Source organism: Ahaetulla prasina, chromosome 8 (genome assembly GCF_028640845.1).
Source record: "Ahaetulla prasina isolate Xishuangbanna chromosome 8, ASM2864084v1, whole genome shotgun sequence".
In the NCBI taxonomy this organism is placed as follows: Eukaryota; Metazoa; Chordata; class Lepidosauria; order Squamata; family Colubridae; genus Ahaetulla; species Ahaetulla prasina.
Window position 1 is genome coordinate 66903005 of NC_080546.1, and position 12734 is coordinate 66915738.

Consider the following 12734-nt stretch of genomic DNA (forward strand, 5'->3'; position numbering starts at 1 on the left):
AATATGAAGTAAAATACTTCCCATGATAAAACAGTTGTGATTATTAGCAAGTAATGATGTATGCAATGCAATTTTGTATAAATTAGGCTTTTTTTTTGAAAAAGTTCTTGTACTTTTAAAAATATTGTTTAGAAGTCTAAAATAGTAATCAGTCTCTGGGACTGAGCTATCACAGTTTTTGCATCTCTTTGGTGCCATTTAGTGGTCATCTAGTTATAGGAATTCTATTTACAACAAAATTGATTATGGTATTTATTTCTCAATAAATCCAACAAGAATGTCCTGATATATGAACCCATAATTCTCCTTAAACCAAGTGCAGGAGGATTGGTTTATATCCTATACCAAGTATAGACAGTTTCTCTCACATTTTCTCCACCAACTATTATTTGTACTGACATTGGAAGTGTTAAATAGAAATATTAGACAAGATATAGAAATTAAAGGTATGGAAATAAAAAAGGAACAGTATAAACTACAGGCATTCATAGATGATTTTCTTTTTATGTTGGAAGAGCCACAAGAAAATGGACTTAAACTAATTAGGAAAATAGAAGAATATGGTAAAGTTGCAGGACTGAAAATAAATAAAGAAAAAACCAAAACAATAGTTAAAAATGTTACAGACATGCAGAAAAAAAACTAATGAGGAAAATAGGTATACAGATAGTCAAAAAAGTTAAATATTTAAGAATTAAATTAATGGCAAGGTGTGTAACGATTAAAGAAGATAATTATAAATTGGTGCAACAAATTAAAACGGATTTGGAGAAGTGGAAAAATCTACAATTAATCATTGATGGGAAGAATAGCCACTATAAAAATGAATACCTTGCCAAGATTACTATATTTATTTCAAACAATACCAATAAAACTGGAAAAATACTTTGAAGAGTTAAATAAAACAATATTAAAATATGTTTGGCAAGGGAAAAAAGTAAGGATAAGTTTGAAAATGTTGCAAGATTCTAAAAATAGAGGTGGTTTTGGGCTACCAGATTGGGAATTGTACTACCAGGCTTCGACACTTACTTGGGTGAAAGAATGGATTGGCTTGAGGAATAAAAGACTATTGACCTTGGAGGGACATGATCTTGAACTAGATTGGTACGCTTTTTTATGGTATGGAAAAAACAAAATACATAGCTGTTTCCAAAGACACTATGTTAGGAATGCATTATTGTTAGTATGGGAGAAAATTAAAGAACGACATATATATAAAGAATATACCAGTCTGGCTCTCCACAATGGAGGCATTGATTTACTCAAAAGTTATTGATATAGAGAATATTACCAGATATAAAGATGTTTTAAATGAAAAGGGGGAACTTAAAACTAAGCAGAAACTAAGTGAGCAAGGGATTAAGATAACGTGGTCATATGTGCAGATACAATCTAGATATGAGAAGGATATTAAAATGTATGGTTTGTATAAAGAGAGGAGACATGTTGGAAAATATCAAGCCCTTCAAACATGGACTGCCTAGGCTCATAATGGCAATTACGAAAAATGGCAAATGTAAATCTTCCATCAATCCATGTGTCCTATCAGTGCCAAATACCAGTGACAATAATGGATTTACAAATGCCAGCTGGTCTGGGGACACCATCTGAATATTGATAATTGTATGGCTGAAGATCACAGGCCAACTCCCCCATGGTATCAAAGAAGTGTTTTAGACTTGCCCAGCATTGTATTTGATTCAGATTTGGGGACAAAATAAAATTGCATGTACTTGATGCAAGAGAGAGCTGTGCATGAGTTGGCCAAGTTCACTCTCCAGGTCTTACAGTTTAAGGCAGTAGTGAAATCCAATTTTTTTTACTATTGGTTCTGTGGGCATGGCTTGGTGGGTGTGGCAGGGGAAGAATACTGCAAAATCCCCATTCCCACCCCACTCCAGAGGAAAGATATTGCAAAATCCTCATTCCCACCCCACTCTGGGGCCAGCCAGAGGTGGTATTTGCTGGTTCTCTGAACTACTCAAAATTTCCACTACCAATTCTCCAGAACCTTTCAGAATGTGCTGGATTTCACCCCTGGCTTGAGGCCTTCTTGTAGGCCATTGAATCTACAGCTGTGCAGTAACAGCAGCAGCTCCACTAATTTAGGGAAATCTCTTCCTCAGAGGAAGTAGAAAGGATTGGTTGGGGAGTATTAGTGGGACAGAAATAGAGCAATCTATCCCCAGATAAAATAATGCTCCCAATTCTGTTTCCTGGAGTGTGGTAAGGTATTGTGGTATTGGGTGTGGTAAGAATTAGGCTGCTATTGTCCAACCTGGAACACATTCCTATATCCTACAACTGTTTACATATGTGACATGAAAGTGTGGCAGTTGCAGGAATGCAGTGTTGTCAGAACAGTTTGTTGTCATAAAAGTAAACCTAATCCATTCCTTTTACCTCCAAAACAGTCCTAAAAAGAAATCAAAGGGAGAATCAGCCACCAGTCAGTTTTGCTTTAGTCTTCTTATGGTTTGGTTTGGTTTTCTTTATTTTGGATTAGTATTATTTGCTTGGATTTTTATTTTATGGTCTTGCATTTATTATGTGAAGTATCACAAGCTGACTAACACTGGCCTACTTTCTTTGGTTCTCAAGCTATTTTGAGCCTACAATGCTCCTGAATACCTTTTGATGATAGAATTTTGCTTCTTCACAGTGGACATTTTGGTGTAAAGTAATAATCATAGTATCATAGGGCTGGAAGGGACCTTGGAGATCTTCTAGTCCAACCCCATGCCCAAGGCAGGAGTCTTTATTCCATCCCAGGCAAATGGTTATCAAATCTTTTCTTGAAAACCACCAGTGAGGGAACATCCGCAACTCTGGGAGGCAAGCTATTAATCTATTGATTAATTGTTTTCACTCTCAGGAAATTTCATCTTAGTTCCATGTTGAATTTCCCTCTGGCTTCCACTCATTGGTTCTTGTCTTGCCCTCAGGTGCTATGTAGAATAAATCAACTCTCTCTTCCCTGTAACAGCCCTTCAAGTATTGGAAGACTGCTATCATGTCCCCTGTGAGGGCCACACAGGATGGACTTTGTAATACTTGAAACATGATTTTTCTAGTATAGTTGCACTGGCTGCCTAACATTGTTTTTTTTTAATTGAAAAAGTTTTAACAAACAAAAACATTTCCCCCCCTTTCCCCCCTCCCCACTCCCTTCACCCCCCCCCCCCGCTTCCCGGGTCAATCACAAAGTATTGTATACATAAACCAAACATAGAGTAAGATTTTCCCTTCTAATCCAATTAGCCTCATGCGAGTCTTTTCATTTCCTAACCTGCCCCATTACATTCTAAAATAATACATCCTAATTATTCAAAGGCAATCTGATATCTCTTAATCTGATATCTGTTTTGTAAATAATCAATCCATTTTTTCCATTCAATTAAATATCTTTCCTGCGTATTGTCTTTCAAAAAGGCTGAGATTTTTGCCATCTCAGCCAAGTTAGTAACTTTCAATATCCATTCTTCTATTGTAGGTAATTCTTTTTTCTTCCAATATTGTCCAATCAGCAGCCTTGCTCCTGTTATTAAATTCAAAATCAATTTAATCTCAGTCACTGTACAATCTGTTATAATTCCCAAAAGGAAAAATTGCGGCAGAAACTTTATCTTCTTCTTCAAGACATTTTGTATAATCCACCAAATTCTTATCCAAAAGGCCTTAATTTTCTTGCAAATCCACCAAATATGAAAATATGTAGTGTCAGCACAGTCACATCTCCAACATTTCGCTTGGATATCAGGATACATACATGATAATTTTTTGGGATCTAAGTGCCATCTATAAAACATCTTATAAAAATTTTCCCTTAGATTCTGTGCTTGTGTAAACTTAACATTTCTAATCCAGATTTTCTCCCATGTTACCAACATTATTGGTTCCTGAATATTCTGTGCCCATTTTATCATACAGTCCTTTACCAAATCCTTTTCCGAATCTATTTCAAGCAACACATTGTACAATTCTTTATATGCTCCTGGGTCTGACTTCTAATTTGCTTTATTAAATTTTCCTCCCTTTGCATTATACCAATTTTTTGATCTTCTTTCCATCTAGCACTTAGTTGCCCATATTGAAACCAAGTATATGTCCTCCCTTCTTCATTTAATACCTGTAAAGTTTTTAATTGCAAGCTACCTCCTTCAGCATACAAAAGTTCTTTATAAGTAATCATTTCCTGTTTCTGTTCTATATTTATATTCTCTATTGCATGTCTGGGGCTTGCCCATATAGGAATCTTATAGTCTAGTTTATAGGAATATTTTTTCCAGACACGCAAAAGAGCACTTCTCAACACATGACTCTTGAAAGCCCTATCCACTTTTTTTTCATAAAATAAATACGCATGCCATCCATATAGTAAGTCATAGCCTTCTATATTCAAAATTCTTTCCTCCGTTAAATTAAACCAGTCACTTATTACTGAAAGGGCTACTGCTTCATAATATAGTTTAAAATTAGGCATTTTTAGGCCTCCTCTTTCCCGTGAGTCCTGAATTATTTTCATTTGAACCCTCGCCTTTTTACCTTGCCATATAAATTTATTAATCCCAATCTGCCATTCCACCAAATTTTTATCTTTCTTGATTATTGGTATCATCTGGAACAGAAACAAAAATCTAGGTAACACGTTCATTTTAATAGCCGCTATCCTCCCCAATAGCGATAGCTGCAGTTTTTTCCAGGAATTCATGTCTTTCTGAACTTTTTGCCATAGCAACTCATAATTATTCTTATAAAGTTTCCTGTTCGATAAGCTAATATAAATCCCTAAGTATTTAACCTTTTTTACCACCTTAAATCCTGTTATCTCCTCTAATTTTTGTTTCTGTTGTTTACACATATTTTTGATTATCACTTTTTTTAAATTCTGATTTATTTTAAATCCTGATACCTTTCTGTATTTATCAATTGTTTCCAACAAAGATATACTTGAATTTATAGGATTTGTTAAAGTAACCACTAAGTCATCTGCAAAAGCTCTAACTTTGTACTCATATTGTCTAATTTTAATTCCCTCTATCTTTTTTAACTCTCGTATTTTATCCAATAATGGTTCCAGAGTTAAAACAAACAATAGTGGTGATAAAGGACATCCCTGTCTCGTTCCTTTCGCAATCTTAATAACTTCTGTCAAACTACCATTTATTATAATCTGAGCTGTTTGCTCTCCATAAATCGCTTTAATTATTCTAACAAAACAATCTCCAAATTGCATTTTCTCTATTAATTTAAATAAAAAATCCCAATGCAATCGATCAAAGGCCTTCTCCGCATCCAAAAAAATAAGTGCTGCTGAAGTATTCTTCTTTTCCAAATATTCCAATATATTACTAATCTGTCTAACATTATTCCTCATCTGCCTCCCTTTTATAAAACCAGATTGATCAGTATGAATTCTTTGTTGTAAAACTAACATTAATCTATTTGCTATTATTTTAACAAAACTCTTATAATCATTATTTAAAAGTGAGATCGACCTATAATGGCTATGGCAAACCTCCTTCCCAGGCTGAAGGTAATCAACAACTGGCAGATGACCTGAATGAGTTTTACTGCAGGTTTGAAAGGAAACTACAGCCACCTATCTCCACAACCCCCATCTCAGACACACCAACAACAGCCAAGCCTCCTACAACTGACCCCATTTCATTGGGTTCACAACCCCTAGTGATCACAGAAAAGGAAGTGCAGGACCTATTTCACAGACAAAAGCCAGGAAAAGCTCTAGGCCCAGACAAGATAACTCCTTCTTGCTTAAAAGTCTGTGCTGACCAATTGGCCCCCATCTTCACCCATATTTTCAATAAATCACTAGAGATGTGCTATGTTCCTTCTTGCTTCAAATGCTCTACCATCATCCCAGTGCCGAAGAAGCCCACCATCAAGGAACTGAATGACTACAGACCAGTTGCTCTAACATCTGTAGTCATGAAAACCTTTGAAAGGCTAGTGCTTTCCTACCTGAAAACCATCACGAATCCACTCTTAGACCCCTTGCAATTTGCATACCGAGCAAATAGATCAACAGATGATGCTGTTAATATGGCTCTGCACTACATCCTACAACATCTTGAGTCTCCAAAGACCTATGCAAGGGTCCTTTTTGTAGACTTTAGTTCAGCATTCAATACCATCATTCCAGATATTCTTCTAACTAAGCTAAACCAGCTACAGTTTAGAAGAACAGACTTGTAAGTGGATCACAAGCTTCCTAACAAACAGGAAGCAGCAGGTGAAGCTAAGCAAGATCACATCAAATACCTGTACAATTAGCACAGGGGCCCCCCAAGGCTGTGTGCTCTCCCCACTTCTCTTCTCTCTGTATACCAATGACTGCATCCCCAATGATCCATTTGTTAAGCTACTGAAGTTCGCAGATGACACAACAGTGATTGGTCTCATTCGAGACAATGACGAATCTGCATATAGACGAGAGGTCGAACGACTAGCCTTGTGGTGCAACCAAAACAATCTGGAACTGAACACACTCAAAACCGTAGAAATGGTGGTAGACTTTAGGAAAAACCCTTCCATACTTCCACCTCTCACAATACTTGACAACACAGTATCAACAGTAGAAACCTTCAAATTTCTGGGTTCTATCATATCGCAAGATCTCAAATGGACAGCTAACATCAAAAACATCATTAAAAAAGGACAACAAAGAATGTTCTTTCTGCGCCAACTCAGTAAACTCAAACTGCCCAAGGAGCTGCTGATCCAATTCTAAAGAGGAATTATTGAATCTGTCATTTGCACCTCTATAACTGTCTGGTTTGGTTCTGCAACCCAACAAGAAAAACACAGACTTCAGAGGATAATTAGAACTGCAGAAAAAATAATTGCTACCAACTTGCCTTCCATTGAGGACCTGTATACTGCACGAATCAAGAAGAGGGCCGTGAAAATATTTGCAGATCCCTCGCATCCTGGACATAAACTGTTTCAACTCCTACCCTCAAAAGCGGCTATAGAGCACTGCACACCAGAACAACTAGACACAAGAACAGTTTTTTCCCGAAGGCCATCACTCTGCTAAACAAATAATTCCCTCAACACTGTCAGACTATTTACTGAATCTGCACTACTATTAATCGTTTCATAGTTCCCATCACCAATCTCTTTCCACTTATGACTGTATGACTGTAACTTGTTGCTGGCAATCCTTATGATTTATATTGATATATTGATCATCAATTGTGTTGTAAATGTTGTACCTTGATGAACGTATCTTTTCTTTTATGTACACTGAGAGCATATGCACCAAGACAAATTCCTTGTGTGTCCAATCACACTTGGCCAATAAAATTCTATTCTATTCTATAAAATTCTATTCTAATTCCCGGGTTTAGAGCAATCTTGTTCCTCTTTTGGTGTCAATGAAATAAAAGATTTTTTCCACGACGGGGGTATTCCCCCTCCTAGTTTTATCTGATTAAATAATTCTTTAAGTGGGCCTAGTATTTCATCCTGAAATTTTTTATAATAACTTGCTGTAAGTCCATCTGTACTGGGATTTTTTCCCATTTTTAATTGTTTAATTGCCTCCACTATTTCTCCAGTAGCTATCGGCCGATTCAACTCTTCCCTTTGTTCTAATGTTAGAGTATTAACCTTGTGATCTTTCAAATAATCATAAATGTCCCTATTCAGTATTTTATCTTTCACATATAAAGTAGTGTAAAATTCTGAGAAGGCCTTTTTAATTTTGTCCTGTTGATATATCTCTTTACCTTTATATTCTATTTTTTCTATGACACGTGCTTTCTGTTTTTTCCTTAAGTTATATGCCAGCCACCTCCCAGGTTTATTTGCATTACAAAAGGTATTATGTTTAGCATATTGTATATTTGTTGCCACCTGGTCTGCCATTAAAATATTAAATTGACTCTGTAATATCCTTATGACCTCTTTAAGTTTCTGGTCTTGTGGGTTTTGTATTAATAATTGTTGTTTCTTTTGAATTTCTTCTTCGAAGTACCTACGCTGCCTTTGTTTATTATTCCTCTGCCTATTGTCCAAATATATCAATATCCCTCTAATAAAAGCTTTACTCGCCTCCCACACAGTTCCTATCGGTGTCCCCTTGTTCATATTAAAATAAAAAAATTCCTTCATCTGTTTCTTACATTGATTTATATTTCATTTAGCCTCCATGTTCTACCACCTTTTTTTCCTTGTAGTAATTCCATCCAAACTGGGCTATGGTCAGTTAAACACCTCGGAAATATCTTCATTTTCTTCACCCTAGAAAGCAAGTCATTAGAAATTAAGATAAAGTCAATACGTGAAAAAGATTGATGCCTATCAGGAAAAAAAGTAAAATCTCTCTCATCTGGATTCCGTAACCGCCATATATCTCTAAACTCAAAATCTTCCATCAGTTCAAAGAAGAATTTTGGTAGTTTTGCATGTATAGGTATCTTCTTAGAAGAGGTTCTCTTATCATTTCTTGTATCAATTACTCCATTCCAATCTCCTAATAAAATAAACGAACTGTAATCCCAGAGGGTCAACCTCTCATGTAACATTTTATAAAACTTTTCTTGTTGCTGATTAGGTGCATAAATACCTATCAGTAAAGTCTTTTTTGCATCTATCACCAGTTCAATAGCAATAAATCTTCGTTGAATATCTGCCTCAATTAACTTAGCTGGTATATCCTTCCTGATATATACAACTATACCATTTTTCTTTTTATCCAAAGCTGATGCAACAAAATGTTTACCTAATTTTGAGTTTATTAAGTATTTTTGGACTGATAATTTAATATGTGTCTCTTGCAGGCAAATCACATCATTTTTAAATTGTTTCAAATAATGAAATATTTTCCTTCTTTTCTGAGCTGAATTCAAGCCATTAACATTCCATGACAAAATTCTATTTGCCATTACTGACCTCCTGAAGCTTTGAAGCAGACAACAGAAGATCCTCCTCCGGTATCTTCCGTCTAGCTCCTCCCACAGCTTCCATTCTGGGGTCCTGACTTTTACTTTGAAGCTGTTGCTCTTCTTTACACTTAAGAGCTCCTCTTGTCACCCTTTGCTCTTGTGGCTCCTCTGGTGGTTGCAGCAATGAGGCCTCTTGGCTCACCATGCCCTCTTGAATCTCTCGAAGTTTTTCTATCACTTCTATTTCTACTTTCAAGACTGTAGAGAGAAAATCCTTTGCCTTTAGCACAGTGTCAATCCGGTATCTCCTTCCTTGATAAAACACTGTCAGACCAACTGGCACCTCCCATCTAAATTGAATCTGGTGTTTTTTAAGTTCTTGTGTAAAAAAGACAAACTCCTTCCTGTCTCTTAACATCTTGGAAGGAATCTCTTTCAACACCTTCAACTCCTGTTCTCCAATTTTCAACGTTTTCTGATATGCAACTTGCAAAATCTGATTTCTCATAGTTCTTTTCACAAAATAAACCACAATGTCCCGAGGTAGCTTTCTCTGTCTTGCGATCCAAGAATTAACTCTGTATATTTTATCAATTTGATAAGCTACCTCTTGGGGTTCCACTTCAATAAATTCAGCCAGTGCTTTTGATATGATTTTTCTTAGGTCCTCCCCCCTCAGTTCCTGTAAGCTGTGAATTCTAAGAGCTCCTTCCATAAGCTTGTACTGAAATATCACAACCTGATCTTTGTTTTCATCCACTTTTGTCTGAATACCTTCCATTTTATCTTCTAAGTGCTTATTTGACTGAGAAATCTGTTGCATCTCTTCTTCCGTTCCCTCAACCCCTTTTTAGACAAACATTGAAAAGCCAGCATAATATCTTCTCTTATTTTTTCATTATTCTCCTTCATTTGATCCCTTATTTCTCCATTAAGTTTTTCCATCATCTCCTTTTGCCTCTCTTCAGAGAGTTTTAATTGTTCTTTAAGTATATCCTCAAGATTTGCTTCAGATTCTCTCCTCCCAGAGGGTTTTGATGGCTTAGTAGCCATTTCACTCTTCAATAAAGTCAAGAATTTGAACTTAAAAACTTTTCTTTACTCCTTTCAATATAGGAGAGCTCCGTTTAGAACAATCCACAAATAGCGCTACTTTGTTAGACTGAGAACTTCACACTTTCGCTTTCAGACGCCATTTTAAAGAGTCAATTAAGCAGAGACAAAGAAGGGTTTCCAATTTCAAAAGGGGAAGTCAGGATACTTGTGTGCTGTTTCTACTTCAAAGATCGAGCGCTTGTGATTTCTCCCGTCTGCTTAAGAAATCAATCCATTTGACAAGTCCTTTTGAGCAGAAGGGGCCCCTACTCCCTTTTCTTGACAAAATAGGAGCGCGTTTGAAGCCGGAGTACAGCGAGGCTCGGTGGGATCTCAAACCCAGGAATTTCGCTCTTAAGAACAAAGCCCCTGGGGAGATCTACCACTCCCCCGCAGCTCTGCACACCCCTTTTCGCCCAAGGGGTATGCTAAGGCCGGTGAACAGCTGATTTCTGCTGTTTCACCGACTTTTACGATCTTCTAACGCGGAGCACCCTGTTCGAGCGCCCAACAGGAGCAGTGACGTTACTGGAAGCCAACATTGTTTTTAAAAAATTTTTTATTTTAAATTTGCTTTTTCAAATATATTACTAATAATTTGCCATAAGTCTTAACCTTCAAGAAAAGCCTCTCTTTCGAGAGCAGGGACCCCCAGACCACTTGACATGGAATGACCTGTATTCTTTTTATAGGGAGACTCCATTTTATAAGAGTACTCTAATAAATCGCTTTTAAATGATATTCTGACTTGGTTGCATATTGGAAAAGGTAAGCTGAGGCACAACCTAGAGCCAGATTAAGCCATCTCTTAGTTATACCTAGTTCTTTTAGCACTTCATTGTATAATTTATCCCCCAACCTCTTATTATCTTTGCTATTCTCTGCACACTTTCTAGGCCTCAGCATCTTTTTTTAAATCATGGTGACTAGAACTGGACACAATATTTCAAGTGTGGCTTCATTTGAATTGTATTGATTATTGAGCCGTATTATCAGTTCCCATGATTTTGATTTTGATTTTGTTGGTGCAGCCTAGGACTGCATTGACTTGTTTGGCAACTTCCATCACACTGCTGGCACATACTTAAGTGGGTATCCACCAGGACTCCTAGGTCCCTCTCACAGGCTCTACTGTTGAGCCTGGTACTAGAACATAGAACAGCAATAGCACTTAGAGACTTATATACTGCTTCATAGTGCTTTACAGCCCTCTCTAAGCAGTTTACAGAATCAGCATATTGCACCCAACAATATGGCTCCTCATTTTACTGACCTCAGAAGAATGGAAGGCTGAGTCAAATTGAACTCCTGGAGTGAGCAGTGAGTTAGCCCATTTCAAACAAATCCAGGCCCATCTTAAAAGCTTCCAGTTATGGGCATCCACAACTTGGACAGGAAGGCACTTATTAATTGTTGTCACTGTTAGGAAATTTCTCCTTAATTCAAGGTGACCAGTGAGGCACTACTCACTCAGCCACTTTCCCTCTTTCTTCTCCCTCCTCCTCCCCCCCCCCTCCTCCTCCTCCTCCTCCCCCTCCTCCTCCTCCAGACAAAAGCTGCAGTTTTCGTCTGTCCATTGCAGTGCAGCACCCAGAATTTACTTTGACAAGCGGCGGGTCTTGGGGGGAATGGTCAATCCCTGTTTGTGGCATGGTGTAGAAGGCAGAAGGCAATCCCCCCCACCAGACCAGACCAGCCTGGAGGAGTGGGGTGGGATTCTGAGCAGCGCTGAAAGCAGCTCTCTCTCTCACACACAAACACACACAGAGGTTTGATCAGATCATTCTCTCACTCTCTCACCCCACCTCATAGTGGTGGCACCAGCCATGCTCTCCACAGTGGCCTGCACTGCTTCATCTCCCCCCCCACTGCCTCGCTTCGTTCTTCGCCACCTCTCCTTGCTTGCTGCCATAACAGAGCAGGAGGATGAGCGATGTATCAGTGTAGCAGCCACAAAGTGAGGCGGTGTGAGGTGGAAGAAAAAATGAGATGGTCTATCATTGAACATTCAACGTGATTGAATGTGAGAGAGAGCAGTGGAAATTTTTAAGAAGAGACTGGACAGGTATTTATTTGGAATGATATATGAAAGAAAAGGTGGTGAACCTTTTACTCACTGAGTGCTGAACAGGTCCGTGCTTCGTGTGCTTTGCACACATGCTAATGCATGGTTCCTCCCCCATGTGCTGCATGCGCAACTGCACCATCTGCACATGTGCACAGCTTTCACGCATGCCACCATGCACTGCGTGCACCACCGAACCATCTGCACATGGTTTTTGCATGCACAATGCATATGCGTGAATGCTCTCTGTGCATGCACATGCTGCACACTAGTACTCTTAGGCACAATGTGCAAATGCGCACACATGCACAGGAGAGCTCAAGACCACCTGGGTCTCCTGAATTGCACGCATGCATATCAGAGGCCCAAACATCAGCTGGAGCATGTGTGTATGCACAGCTACAGGTGAATTGGGTAACAGCTTGCGTGGCCGGAAAAATGGTTCTGCGTGCCACTTTCAGCACGCGTGCCATAGGTTTGCCATAATGGATATAGAGTCTCCTAGTTGAGCAGGGGGTTGGACTAGAAGACTTCCAATGTCCCTTACAACTGTTATTCTGAACCTGCACAGTTCTGGGGCAACTGGTTGTCTCACCTAATTTAATACAAATTCTGAAGAGACTCCCTGGCAAGAGAATTACAGTGAGATTCATTTGATC

The 12734-nt window shown here is 38.2% G+C and overlaps 1 protein-coding gene across 3 annotated transcripts in view; it reads left to right on the plus strand.

Annotated features, from left to right (window-relative positions):
* Window positions 1-12734, plus strand: part of SLC2A9 (solute carrier family 2 member 9) — a 129956-nt gene that overhangs the window by 47256 nt on the left and 69966 nt on the right. The window lies entirely within an intron of this gene.